This window comes from Protopterus annectens, chromosome 8.part0 (assembly GCF_019279795.1).
Source record: "Protopterus annectens isolate FY-2018-M chromosome 8.part0, PAN1.0, whole genome shotgun sequence".
Taxonomy (NCBI): Eukaryota; Metazoa; Chordata; order Ceratodontiformes; family Protopteridae; genus Protopterus; species Protopterus annectens.
The window spans coordinates 1,051,940,677-1,051,950,548 of record NC_056741.1 but is presented as its reverse complement, the minus strand read 5'-3'; positions in this window follow the sequence as shown (position 1 = coordinate 1,051,950,548).

The following is a 9,872-nucleotide window of genomic DNA, read 5'->3' as shown; positions in this document are numbered from 1 at the left end:
TGTATGCTGAACAGAACATTGGAGGAGTGTGGAACATGGATGTGAAGTCACATTCCTGTGTAAAATTGTCTCAAAAGTGACAGTTGTATATTTATGCACGAGTTGCCTGCTGTCAGATTAGAACCCCTGTATGTGTAGGTAAAGTAGCTTTCAAATACATTAGTTATTGTTACCGCAACAGCACAAGTTTGTCTTGCATATTGTCAAAGTGCATGTTATACAGAATGACACAATCAGTGTATGCTAAAACAAGATGCTTGGAGGAGGGACATAGCTGTGGACTCGCATGTTACTCAAAGATTGTCACCATAGCGATATTTTAATGCTTACAGAGTTGACTACCATGAGAATAGAACCCCGTCTTAGTATTTACAGAGCACAGTATTTAATACAAGCACTACAGCACAGACCTGCTTTTTGATAGTGTCCAACAACACTTTATAGCTGATGACATCAGCAGGTTCTGTTGAGAAGAAGAAGGTAAGAGCAGTGTCCCACATGGTTGTATAAAATGCTATCTTGAATATCAATCAAGTGAACACAGCCCCACAGACACACACACACACACACACACACACACACACACACACGCACACACCAGTTGACCGCCATGAGAATAAAACCCCTACCTAAGTATTTAAAGAGCACAGTATTTAACGCAAGGACCACGCCACAAGTCCGACTTTTGCCATGCTATTGGACAATTTATAGTGGATGACATCATCCTGGATGTATGGGAGAAGATGTTGGGAGGCCTGAATGAAATGGATGTGTAGGCATGTACAAGTTTCAAAAGATCTGTACTTCATGAGACAGTAATGCTGACTGTTGAAACCACAGTTACACTCTTCTGGGTACACACACATTTGCTGCAGTGAGATTAGAACTCCTTCCTAACTAAGCACATAACTAGAGAACTCAGTATTTTTTCCTTTTTAGCAAACCTTACTTAAAAAAGGAACATGTTCTCCCTTCACTTCCTATTATTTTTCATCTACAGTTCTTATTCTAACTACGTACATATAATGAGTGTATGATTTTCTATATATTGTAGGGCTCTATACACTGTGCATGCTTTTTTTACATTTTACTAAAGTCTAGCTGCTCTTAACTTCAATACTGGTAATCGGGATATAGGGATATAGGAATATAGGATATAGGAAATATATTGGCAGATAGCACTACAGGCAAATGAATCAAGGAATGAAAATATATCCCAATTACCAGTATTAAAGTTAAGAGCAGCTAAACTTTACTAAAATGTAGAAAGAGCATGCACATTGTATAGAACCCTACAATGTATAGGAAATCACACACCCATTATATGTAAGTAGTTAGAATAAGAACTGTGGATGAAAAATAATAGGAAGTGAAGGGAGAACCTGTTCCTTTTAAGTAAGGTTTGCTAAAAAGGAAAAAAAAAAAATACTGCAGAGCCTCTCTGGATAAATGACATTTTTTATTTAAAATTTAATTTTATATATTTTTTAACATATATATCATTTATCCCATTTGTTTATATATTTTTTGATGAAAGTTTATATAATTGAAACATAGATCTGTGGATGTAATATATATTTTTTTTAGAGAAGCATGTAAATATTTTAAGACAATAATAGACTCGTATGGCTTTAAGTATAGACTTTTCAATTTAGTAATTAATGTTTAGGTAATTGAGTAGAATATATATACACCGCAGGGCTGGCATTGTAAAATTGGATCTGAAGAAGTCCTATCTACCTAGGGATGAAAAACACGGAGATTAAGTTAAAGCTTTTAGTTTTTGTATTTTTAATTGTTGCATGAACCTGTGAACGTACATTAAATTAGTTTTATTCTACCACCGAGAGCTTCATCTCACTGGCTTGTTTTACTGTGCTTGTTTTTGGATAATCTTATAAAATTATTTCTACTATTTTCCCCATTTATGCATAGTGAAGCAATGAGTGAATGCGGCTGGTGCTTCTTTGATAAAATTATGAGATTCATTTTGGTTTGCTGTCCTCCAAGGAAACATGCTAAGTGAAGAAGAGTGGCAGTCAGCACTTTGTATAATACTGAGTGTAACAAACACACCTGCTGCCTAGCTGACTCCATGACAGCAGGTGTAAGAGCACTGATTTCTAAATTAAATCCAGCTCTATGTAAAAATTTTTAAATATGTATTTGTGATGTAATTAAATAACTAAATGTGATAATTATTTTAAATCTGGCAGGGAATAACTATAGTGAATTAATGTATGAAAACAAACATTACTCAAGTGACATGTCAGCAGTACGTGTGGAGTTACATATTGATATACTCATTGGGCTAAACATAATTGTTGTTTACATGAAATTTTTAATAAAAGTAGATTTATTCCATGTTAACTGTGTGTTTACTTAGCACAGTGAGTTTAAGCAACATTGTGTGGGGGTAACTGCACCATGCCATAGGATGTGAGGAGCCATTCACCATTGTTCTGCATTGCTGTGCAATGCCAAACTCATCACAAACATAGAGGACAAAAAATGAAAGGCTTCATTAGGGATTTATTTATTTATGTGTGTGGTGTGCGATTCAATGTTTTGACTAGATTAAAGGTGTGAAAATGAAGTAGATAAGAAAGTGTTGAAATGGGGTGGCAAGCAAAGGGGAAGAACATAGGAAAAGCAATCAGGAATGTGCAGGAGAGAGTAAGGAAAGAACCATAGCTATCCACTTCTTTAACAGTGTAAAATGAATATGTATACAATTTTGTCTGAATTTAGACTGCCACCTGTACAAAGTTGGTAGACAACAAAGCACTAATGTTATAAAGCCAATTGGACTGAACTCTACACAACAATGCACTAATGTTATATAGCCAATTGGACTGAATTACGTGTGTCAATAAGACACGTGCATTGGGAGAGCTATGTATGGGACAATATTATTTTGTTGAGATAGGTGTCCATTTTTTATTTTTTACTTCTTAGGTAAGGAACATAGGTGTTTCTGGGTCAGGCAAGTATGGTAGATGAGAAAGTGAATGTAAACAAACAGGACAAAGAAGACAAGACACAAGGATGGTGAGGAACAGTTTGGGGGATACCATGATTGGGGTTAGGGAGGGGACAACGGATGCCCATGCCCATCAAACATGGGGACAGTGAGAATCTAGTCCACACTCGCAGAACTGTCATCACTGTCTCCTTACTCCACTGGCTGCTGGAGTGCTTGACATCTTTTCCTATGGACCATAACAAAGAGCATCCTTTCCATCCAGCATAGGTGTGCACCAATGGTGTTGTGCATAGCTCTACGCACTAAGCCTGGCAACTCCTGGCAGGTGACAAAATCCCCACCCCTGCCACTACTCCCAGAGGGTACCACAGCACTAGATGCCGGGGTAATGCTACCTAATGTGCAGGACCCAGGTAGCGCAGGGGTATCAGAAGCAGTACTGCACACACGTTTCACCTTGAGTGCCCATACCAACACACACACTTAGTTACATGAGTCATTCGTGAAGCTTACAGCTCATTCTGTCTCAGTGGCCATTTGCTACTTTATCCAAATGTCTGCTTGTCTGTCTTTCTTACTCACATGCACTCACTACCTTTTGTGTCAGCCTAGGCCTCCTGCTGCCTCCCCCCCAACAACACCCACTACAAATGATAACTGTGCCATATTCGTGATTTTCTATCTTTTGGATTCAGAGATACATAAGTCATTTGTCTGGTGGCTAAGGTGCATAGCTGACTTAGTGCTTAGTAAATCTGTGTTTGCTATTGTTGTGTCTTTCGGCTTTTCCCGGTTAGGGGTTGCCACAGCAGAACTCCGGTCTGCTAATGATTGACAGTAGATTTTTATGTGCTGAGTTGCCAGCTCTGATGCACAACCTTCAATGAAGGTACGCCCATTCACGCATGTCTCGACACAGAAGATGCTCTAGCTGAGAATCGAACAGGACAACATCTTACTGTGAGGCGACAACGCTACCACAGCACCACCACCACAGTTACTGTGTTTTCTATACTGTTTTCAAAATTGTACTGCTTCCTTACAAGTTATTGTAATGTGTACATCCCTATCAGCCTATTAGACCCACAAAGCTGGACCAAGACATAAATAGAAGTGCGACAAATGCTTAATAATAGGGATACTTTAGAAATATTTTGGTTTTACAAATGTAGAAAATTGATAGAATAAAATGTTTTGCATTACTGTAATGATTTTTCTGAGGGATATGAAGTCTGAAACTGAAATGTGTCTCATTATTTTCTAACTTCAATCTTTAATAATTTGCCAGTACAAAAGTAGAAGACCAAACTGTAGTCATTCAAGGAAAATCTGTACATTTGAGTGGTATGAAAGTGTGAATCCTTGGTCATTGAGTACTATTACTTGATAGAGGACGCATGTATTGACATAAGTCAGTGCTGTCACATACTGATGTCACTACCTTTTGTGTCAGCCTAGGCCTCCTGCTCCCCACACAACACTCTGTGCAAACGATGATAACTGTGAGGTAAACTTCACCCACATTATGCTGACTTACATTAGCAAGGAATAGTATGCAGTTATATGTCATTCATTTGTGTTCTTAGACAGTTCTATTTCTATTCCAGGTGCAACACTTACCTTGGAAGTCTGGCAGCTGCAAGCGTTTTAATTTGGGGCTGATTCCGTCTGATGTTAGCACTACACAGCCATCACATGGGTAAGCAAAAGTTGTGAGCGTTGCCTGGCATCAGTGTTACTGTACACATGTGCATAGGATAAAGACGTTAGCCCCTTAGTTAGTAAGTGTGTGTGCTATATGTTGTCTCTTGGTCAGGGTGAGGGCATATTGTACATGCCTTCATCTGCCTACACCCACAGTGGCTGCTGGTTCCCTCTCTGAATCCTTACCTATGTGTGGCTATGGTGCCCTTGCCAGTGGTGACGGGATGCATGCCCCCTCTCCTTGGTGTTCCTGCTGAAGCTCTTATCTCAGGATACTATTGTGAAGCATGGCACAGACAGTGAAGATTTATGCACACATATGGGGACTGTAATGCAGGGCTTCTCCAGATTTATTATTGGAACCATGACTTCAGCAGCCCAAACACACACTCTGTGATATTTCTTGTTTGAGCATGTGTCTCATTATAGCATTCTTCAGTTGGTGTGTGTGCATTTCTGATGCATGTCATCAGCCATGGTTCCAGTGCATATCCTGCATCACCCAGTAAATAACCCTGTGGAACATGTCCCCTATAAATCCTCTGATACAGGTGACAGTTGTGCCAGATATGTGAGTAGTGGTAACTGTCTGAGTTGCCATCACACACATTCAGGATGATTCCTTTACCATCACATATGGCCTGTCAGTTAATGGAGTGGAAGCCCTTTCTATTTATGTACACACTTCCCTATTCACCGAGTGGTGCTTTAATTACAACATGTGTACAGTCTATGGCACCCAAGACTTCAGGGCAGTGTGCTACAGTGTAGAACTCCTGCATCATTGTGACTTTGTCCTCAGGTGTACAGGGAAAATATATGTAGTGACTAGCATGTTGTAGTATAGCATTCAGGAATTGATGGAGGATCCTGGATTCTGAAGCTTGTAACCACAATGTCATCTGTTGGTCTCCTGTAGCTAATATTCTGAGAGCTACACATACCTTAGTCTCCACTGGTATCGGTTCCCCTTGGTGTGCCCTTGCTCTCAGCTGAGGACAACAAAGGTTGTAGAGTTCATGTCATGTGTCTCTATCCATCCTGTACAGCTCTCTAATTTCTACCTCATGCAGATTGTGAAAAGTTAAATGGAGTCTAAATACACTTCACCTTCTTGGCCGTGGTCTATTATCAGCAGCAGCAGCACAGACATGGGCCTGCTGCACATACACATGAATAAGAACAACAGCAGCCACTAGCATCATTTCCATATAGACTAGTTTCTATGGCTGTATTCCAATAGGATTTGGAATTTGCAGGGAAAACCAGCACTGAGTCTACATGGTTGCTTTATAGCTTGTTGAACAGCTTCTCCATCATGGATTGGTTGATTAGCATACAATTCAACTGCTTATGCTATAATTAGCATGCTGCAATGTTTACCAGGTTTGTGTGGCTCTACACAGCATGTAGAGCCACTTAGTTCATCATTTTGTATTCATTATCATGTTTGAGTGTCATGCCGCAAGTTGAACATGGTTTTAGCAACTGTGCAGGCTTTATTGAATCTGCCTCTATATGATAGCTACTGTATAAAATAAATTTTACTGTCTTAAATCAACTTTTGTTAGTAAACCTATACGGATAACATAGATGTTTTCCATATTAGATTTCAAAAGTGGTATTTTGCACATTTTGTGGCAAAATGTAGAATTTCAGAAAAGTTGTGAGGAATTACTAACCAAACAAAAATAAAATCATTCAAAAATGCATCAGTGATATTTTGAGAAAAGTGATCATATTTGTGAGCTACATCATGAAGTCTGTGTGATTCCGCACATGTTAATTTACATATGTGGTGTAAAACTGTTGCTCTATATTAAATTTATCAGGAAATGCTCAACATATTAAACAAATTGATAGCTATGGTAAATAGTAATAATTGAGGATGAATTGTGTATAATTCCCATCTCAGTTACCACTGTATAAGTCTAATTCAAAACATAATGACTTTTTGTGCATATTATATAAGGTTTGATTACTGTCCAGAATTGCCTTTTGAGATAAAAATGCCGAGGGACTGTATAACCTGCATATGAGTTAAGGACTAATATATGGTGATATGCAAATGTGACACAAAAATTGCAATTAAGGATTAAATATATTTCAAATAACTCAGTCATAACATTGGCACTTACTAATTTTTGGAGAACATGTTTAATATACTTATCCTTGCACTCTCCATCACAAACTCCATGAGGTTCAACAAATGGCATTTTCTAAAATTTGTGTAAAATGTTGAATTTTAGCAGTGTTATGAGGAAATGATAAACACATTTTACTCACATGTTTTACTTTGTTAATTGCATTCATCCTATGGACCCATATCACAAAATGTCACAAATTCTGAAATTTCATTGATCACTTCATTTAAAGAAATGATATATAAGTTATTCTGTGAAAACTTATGTCCTAACTGAAATCAAATTTTGGAACTAAAGTTTACATGGTCAGTTTAACTGTTCATAAGACTAGGTACCATATATGGCATCTAGTTAATTTATTGTAAAATGTTGCATGTTTATAACTTTACTAAAAATCATTTGTTAACTTATAGCCATGCTCATCACTTTTGCAATTAATAATAATTTAGTGTACCCATTTAATGCATGTATGTCATGAAGTCTTGTCTTTCGGCTTTTCCCGGTTAGGGGTCGCCACAGCGAAACTTTGGTCCGCTAATGATTGGCAGTAGATTTTTACGTGCCGAGTTGCCAGCCCTGACACACAACCTTCAACGAAGGTACGCCCATTCATGCATGTCTCCACACAGAAGATGCTCTAGCTGAGAATCAAACAGGACAACGTCTTACTATGAGGCGACAACGCTACCGCAGCACCACCACTGCAGTATGTATGTCATGAAGTCAGAAGCATTATTGTAGAATTTCATATTAATGGGCAATTTCACATAACCTGTGTCAAAAGGAATTTTCTGACAAAACTACTTAATAATATTGCATATTTTGTAAGGCAAGGATCCACATTCACTACAATAAAAGTTTAGGATCAGCATGTTTTGAGATGTTGAGATTATTGCCATTTCTCTAAAGTCTTCTGAAAAATAATATAGGTGAAAAGATTGTAATACTGTCAGTAAGAAACCAGCTAGAAAGGGGCATGAATGGTGATGGTCCATATAAAGAGATTATGCCCCAGGTCTGTATAGGGCAAATGTGGCTATTGTGGGCTAACTGATCTATGATAACAGTTCATGTGAATCTATGGGAGATAAATAGATATCAGTAACTTTAAGAATAAAAAGACCTAGACATTCAAAAGGGGGGCATCTACTCTCCAGCAATTCTGAAATTAATTGCAGTGTATTGTATCATTACCTTATGAAATAAGGATATTGTATCAAGGTAATAAGTGCTATGGGAGGACAAGGATTTTTTTAATGGTGGCACATTTATTTGAGGACAATATTTATGATCTGGAACACTTCTGACATTCATAGACTCCTTATATCAGCATCAGTTTGTCTAGAAGATTATAGTGTAGAAAGGGAAACCATGTACACTATAACTTCAGTGATTATAGAAGAAGATATTTGATCTCTGACATTGCACCATTGCAGTCATAAATAAATGTTCTGTTGATTATTTTCCATGTTAGAAGTCCACACAATTTCCAAGGATATGTAGTTATTTGCAGTTAACACTTGCTGTCATGTAGAATTTGAATAAATAGTTAAAACTGTTTACAATGCATTACATTTTTAATTCTATGATTCCATCTGGTTTGACTAAGAAAGGCAATGCTCGGTGTCTGGAGTTGACGGAAATGAAATGTGTTGTGGAAACTACATAAGTTAATGGAGAACAAGCTTGAAGTTCAGAACTAAGCCATCATAATGGCCAAATTTCACCATCCAGGGAAAATAAGACTATGCTGAGATTTAACATTCTGGAGGTGACCAAAAGCTAGGATGCAATATATTTTCATAGTTTCTGATAAAGCTGAATGCAAGTCAAAGACCATCATAATACAGGTGCCAAGATCTGAAGTTATGGTATGTAATGGGGTTGTTGACTATATGGAAATATTGAATGCGGCTACATATGAACATATTGAATACAGTCATCACCAACAGGCAAATGTGTAGCCAGTTAGGCAACAAGTTGCAGAGATAAAGGAAAAAGCAGCGGAGACAGTCAAATTAAAATGCACCTCACTGGATTGGAAAATAAAACATGAAAATATAATTTAAGACTTTATGGTGCTTTGGGGGGGGTAAGGAAAATATTAATGGTGCTATGTGCAAGTTACAATGGTAGAAATGGAAGAATCTATAGATACTGGATTGACAAACCATTTGTCACTGCTCAAAACTGATGTTATGTATGGAAAATTCAGATGAACAGCAGTTGAAGTTGTGTCTTTCAATGAGAGGAAACAAGTGTTATGGAAGCTGTGACACCTGGTACAAAAGCTGTATGAAGCTGGGAGAGTGGTGTCTGTGAGGCAGGGTGTTCAGAAGTGATATTAAAAAGTATTCACATTTCAGGGATGCAGTAAGAGAGTGTAAGTATGAAGGGCTGAAATTTAAACTTTCATTTTCTGTCACTCAGAGAATATTCTGTAACAGGTTCTTGTTAACCATGTAGACATGGATAAGAAAATAAAAAAATTTTCACTGAGTTTGAAGCAGTTTTAGATGGAGCAAAAAGAGAAAGATTCTATTCATCTGACAGATATGGATACAGTGGGAGGAACAGAAGATAGGTAAGCTCAAATTCAATTAAAAAAAAGGAACAGTTTACACGTGAGCCACATCTGGTGCAATATGACTGAAAATTTTTTGGCGTTTTAGTTTCTGAATGCTGTTTGCCCTATGCATGCTGAGCAGGAAGCCTCTCCCAGTCCATTTATGTACTGGGTAATGCCAGGATGGGGGAGACAGAGTTTCAGAGTGGCAATCATTCAAGTCGCCATCAGAGTGATTTGTGCCTTTCTGCTTGCACCAGTTCCTTCCACTTTATTACTGCAAGGAGGAGGGCATCCTTATCCCATTGTTTGGGACAGGCTGGTTATCGTCCAGAACAAGTTCATGTGGTGACTATAACAAGGCCCCCAACATAGGAACAACATGGCAACCCCCCCAAATCAACATCGTACATTATGAAAGATGCAAACTATGAAACCATTTCTATTGCCCTAATCCCACCTACAGATGGCT